This window comes from Triticum dicoccoides, chromosome 7A (assembly GCF_002162155.2).
Source record: "Triticum dicoccoides isolate Atlit2015 ecotype Zavitan chromosome 7A, WEW_v2.0, whole genome shotgun sequence".
In the NCBI taxonomy this organism is placed as follows: domain Eukaryota; kingdom Viridiplantae; phylum Streptophyta; class Magnoliopsida; order Poales; family Poaceae; genus Triticum; species Triticum dicoccoides.
Window position 1 is genome coordinate 129,887,642 of NC_041392.1, and position 5,239 is coordinate 129,892,880.

Below are 5,239 nucleotides of genomic sequence, written 5' to 3' on the forward strand. Positions count from 1 at the left end.
CTCTCAACTGTATTGCAGAAAAAAGAAAAAGGCCCATAAGGAAGCCCACTCATGACTGGATGTTTCCATCGGCTGCTACTAGCCCTAGCGTTTCTCAGAAAGAAAAAAAAACTTGCTAGCCCTAGCCCTAGCGTCTAGTGCGGTACCTTTCCCGTGATTAATCCGTGATTATGAATGTCTTGGGCCGCAGCCGCCCTTCTCCCTCTGTCGCCTGTTGCCGCCTTATCGCAATCAATTTAAATCGTACGATGGTGTCGCAACGGCGACCTAGCAATCCATATGGCTGCACTCATCTCCAGCCAACGAATTAGGCAACTACGGAACTACCCAAGGTTAGCACTGTGTATTACGGTCTACCACTACTAATCTCTCTCAGTTTTGATCTTGTACGTGTCAAAAATATTAATGAGATATTTTTTTTCTGTTATCTGACATGTGATGCTAATTTTGAAACTTTTAGTTTAGCAATTATGAACAGAAAAGCGCTGTCAAACACCATTAGAATAAACTCATATCCGGAGCACTTGAGTTCTAGAAGTAAAATGAGAGATGACAGCATTGCATGCTAATCTACATCGAAATAAAATCAGCAGCTAAGATTTATTTTCATTTTCTTTTTTGCATTTTATTAGCGATCTTTTTTTGACCGTGGTTTTATTTGCGATCTTAGAGGTAAGTTTAAGCTAATACATTTCTTTTTTAGAAAATTTTTTTACATATTTGGTGGTGATTTTATAACTTGAAGTGGTATATTATAACAGTTATTATTTTTTTGCATCGGATTTTTTTGACTAGCTTGGCTTGGCCCCCCCTATGTCGAAATCCTGGCTCCGCCCCTGGTCACTTGACTAAGATTTGGTTAAGTCTCAGTCCACGAAGACCTAGCCACACGCATTCCTAAAATATTTTCTCTAAAAATGTCCTTAGAAAATGTAGTGATGCTGGCATGCCAATGTTTAGCAAGAAAAGTGGCTACTGATAATTTGACTACCAAGTTGCCTTGTCAATCTCTCGTAAAGTTGGTTAATTGCGGCAAAGTCTGATATTGCCGAATATTAGCTCGTAAGTGCACTTACAACGCACAACGCTCACCTAAAACGCATGCAAAAGTTCGGAACGAGCTGTCCCAACGCATTTTGTCATTCAACATCGTATCTAATCATTCTGCGGACGCTTTTGGTCACGGGGAGCTTTGCGGACAACCGGACAGCCGCCACGTACGTGTTTGATACTCCGGTCCCACCCCAAAACCCTCTCTCGTGCCCGCGCCTTTTCCTGCCTGACCGCACCTCAACTTCATGTGCCGCATTCATGGGTTGCTCGGCGCCTTGGCTTGGGTCCTTTGTGATGTTGCCGGTGGAGCTACTGTCCTTGCTCTAGCTCTGGTCATTTGCAACTCTCTTTAGAGTTGTTCGGCTTCCCGGAAGAGGAAGGTGAAGGAAATATGCCCTAGAGGCAATAGTAAAGTTGTTATTTTTATATTTTCTTATTCATGATAAATGTTTATTATTCATGCTGGAATTGTATTGACCGTAAACCTTAATACATGTGTGAATACATAGACAAAACACTGAATCCCTAGTGAGCCTCTACTTGGCTAGCTCGTTGATCGAAGATGGTTAAGGTTTCCTAACCATGGACATGAGTTGTCATTTGATAACGGGATCACATCATTAGGAGAATGATGTGATGAACATGACCCATCCGTTAGCTTAGCATGTTGATCGTCCAGTTTTATTGCTATTGCTTTCTTCATGTCATATACATATTCCTTTGACTATGGACAAGCACGTGGCAGCTCCACGTTGTTTGCACCAGGCCGTCCACGTCTATGGTGGACCTCACCTCGACCGGCGACATCCACTCCGCGGGCTCAGACGAGGAAGAGTATGACATGGGAAACAAATGAGTTTGTGTCCCATGTGGGTATATTCGTTTCGCATGTCTTACTCTTCCTCGTCGGCGAGCCGCAACTTCACTTTTTCAGGGCTCACAACTGGCAAAGATGTCGGACATGAGAAACAACAAGGACCTTGAGCACGAATTCCGACGAAGATTTTGACTACGTTAACTTTCAAATGCTTTTTGTTTAATGGAATATGTCAAAAATGTCATGAATGTGGGCCGGTTTGAATGAAAATTATCTAGTTTGTATGAAAATTGTCCGTTTTGTACAAATTTTGTTTAAAATGTGTCCCAATGTTTGAGGTGACAGTTGGATGACCGCCTCCCGTATCCATGCATGCCTCCTGTGGATGGATATTGTATCCGTTTTAGGGGTCGGTGTTGGAGATGCCCTTAAAACATTGATAAACAACCGAGTTGTAGCCTATCATGAAGACTTGTGGTGTGACCATCAAGATTAATTCAACTCCTATCAGAATAAATTCTACTCTCTTCGTTTGGAAATACTAGTTGGAGAAATGAATGTATCTAGACATAATTTAGTTCTAGATACATTTATTTTTATCCATTTTTGCAACAAGTAATTCCAGACCAAGGGGAGGGGGAAGTTTTTGTGGTTATTTCTACCTTAATAAAATCCAGGAGGCTCCTCACTGTTTAGGGCACTTCCAATGTTATCATTTCTCTAAGCATGTAACCACACCCCACCTATGCATGCCAATCACAAGTTACGATTTTTATGCACTAATTTAATCATGCGGTCATACCACATTAGCAAGCCATGCATGTCACTCATAAATTATATTGTTTAAATTAATGTTTATATTATGCACGATATATGTGTGGGGTACTTGGAGCTAGCATACCTACGTAGTTTTTGGTTGATATTTTTGTTACTACTACAGAAAGACATTATGTTATCTACAATGTAAAGTTTTTTTAGGGAATCTACAATGTAAAGTTAATTGAGAACACAGTTACATTTGTAGTAGTACTTTTAGTTATTCACCTATTGCTACAGTTATTTTAGCAGGATTTCTGCATCTATTTACTAACCTTATCAATGCTCCAAGACCACCTAGAAAAATGGACCCTATATATTTGTCTGAAGGGAGTACAACACTAAGATATATAGTGCACTGAATTGCTAGTAATATAACTTAAGATATGTTACTTCCGTCCAGATTTATTAGTCATGGCCCTCTTATTTTGAGCTAAAATTTGACCATAGTTTAACCAATAAAGTGTAAACTACTATATGTCATAAATAGGGTGTGTCTAGGGCACATCTAGATGTGCTCTAGTTATTGCACATCTAAGTGAGTGAATTAAGCATAGAGAGAAAGAGAAAAATGAAAAAGAAAATATCTACACGAATCTCAACATAAGATCAATGACATAGGACTTAGATGTGCAATACTTGTAGCACATCTAGATGTGCTTTAGCAAAATTGTCATAAATATTATACTACTGGAAAGCTCCTTCACATACATATCCAACAATATAAATTTTATATCGTCCTGTAAAAAAAACCTTTTGTATCTTATAATTTATATTTTGTTGGTTTTATAGAGGGTCAAAGGTTGACCCAAAATACTACAAGAGGGCCAATAAACCCGAACGGGGATAGCAGTGCACTGAGACTGCCCTTAATAGGAAATATACACTTTGGCTACCTAAATTTCGCCAATAAACCAAGCATGCTCGTAGTATTTTTCCTGAAAATGGGAGAACACAAAATTTAGTTGCAAAGTCAAGCGATATTCTATACTTAATGTCTAGTCATGGCAGACAGATTGAAATAAAGATAAAAAGTTATGAAAGCTCGACACTACTTTGAACACATATACTTTAGACAGGAGTGATCGTTGTCTCTATCGAAGGACATTTTCTAGATCAGCGAAGTGGGAGCGGTTAATCAGTCATTTTAGAAATGAGTACAATGTTGTTCTCCATTAATCAAGCTTGAAGTTCGCCGCAGAAAAGAAAAATCAAGTTTGGAGTCCAGTGGTACATGCTATGATATCCAGTGTGGTAGTACAGCCAGGTGATCCGATCGATGTGTCCTTAAATCCATGTTACCCTGTCTCCTGGTACACTAGACACGAGCCGATCAAATATCTGCATCCAACTGCTCCATCTGGGGTTAAGCACAAGTGGAGGTCAACTATGGCAACTGATTGCCGTATAAAATAGGGAGTGTGGTCACTATGAATTCGGAGAACGTGGCTCATGTGATGTGAGTGAGATGCAAAGCCAGCCGGACCCAAAGGCTCCTCGGTAAACAAATGAAGTCCCATGAAAATGACTTTGATGCGCCGCAGACCTAAATTAACAATGTAATGTTAGATAATAGAGTAGTAGTAAGTGTAAGAGATAATGCTTAAGTAGCAGGGCCGGTCCTGAGATTTTGGGGGCCTGGGCGAAACTAAAATTTAAGGGCCCTTAATATTAACCGGAGATGCATTCTTTGCACGCATAAACCTATACAATCATTTCTCCCTGTTTAATTTGTAGGCCAGTTTTCACAAAACACATAGCTTTTTGGAATGATTGATTCTAAAAAATGCACAAAAAATTTAGGAAATATATGATACATACCATGACTTTCTTAATTTCGTAGGAATCCAAAGATCTTGAATTTGCATTGATGTGTATGAATGCAGATGCAATCATATAAGACAATCCATGAGAGTTCTAAACTCAAATGAAGATAAATGGTCACCAATGTCCTGCAAAAATTCGTACATAAATATTTCAATCAAATCTAAGAAGCCTTCGTCTTCAAAATTAATATATACCATGATACTATAAACTAGAAGCTAATCATTCATGATTGGTCCAACTAATTATTTGTACAAGTTGTTGAGTTTTATTGTACGGCGGCGATCATGTATATTTCGGAAGTGGCTGAATTTCGGAATGGTAACATGGCATACCTTGGATTGACGTAGGTCGATCGAAGAACCGGCGCTGAATGATGACGCAGTGGGGAGTGGATTATCCTCTGATGGGAGACGCTTGAAGGTGTGTTCTAGCCATGCGTGAGTGAGTTTAGCACCTGGAGACGAGAGTCAAGGAGTTTGTCAGCGGCGGCGGCGCTCGCGGTTCACGAATTCGTGAGATCGAAGTGATGGGCTCCAATGAAAAAGATAAATATGAAACTAGGGATGGTAGAGATCTTTGTTATAATAAAAGGTCGCCAAAAAAAAGGTCGCAATTAACGATCAGAAGGAAACAACGATCTCCTAGAATCATGGGTTATCTACGTACCCATTTTTGTTTTGAGCATAACGATTTGCATGGATAGCGTTTCCATGTACCGAGCGCTAC

At 39.7% G+C, this 5,239-nt stretch overlaps 1 long non-coding RNA gene across 1 annotated transcript; it reads right to left on the minus strand.

Moving 5' to 3' along the window:
- Positions 1 to 3,872: 3,872 nt before the first annotated feature.
- LOC119328796 lies at positions 3,873 to 5,031 on the minus strand. The gene is made up of 3 exons (XR_005159157.1): positions 4,846 to 5,031; positions 4,508 to 4,638; positions 3,873 to 4,232 (listed from the first exon to the last, which is right to left on the minus strand). It is a non-coding gene; the product is annotated as an uncharacterized LOC119328796 (long non-coding RNA).
- Between the last annotated feature and the right edge of the window lie 208 nt (positions 5,032 to 5,239).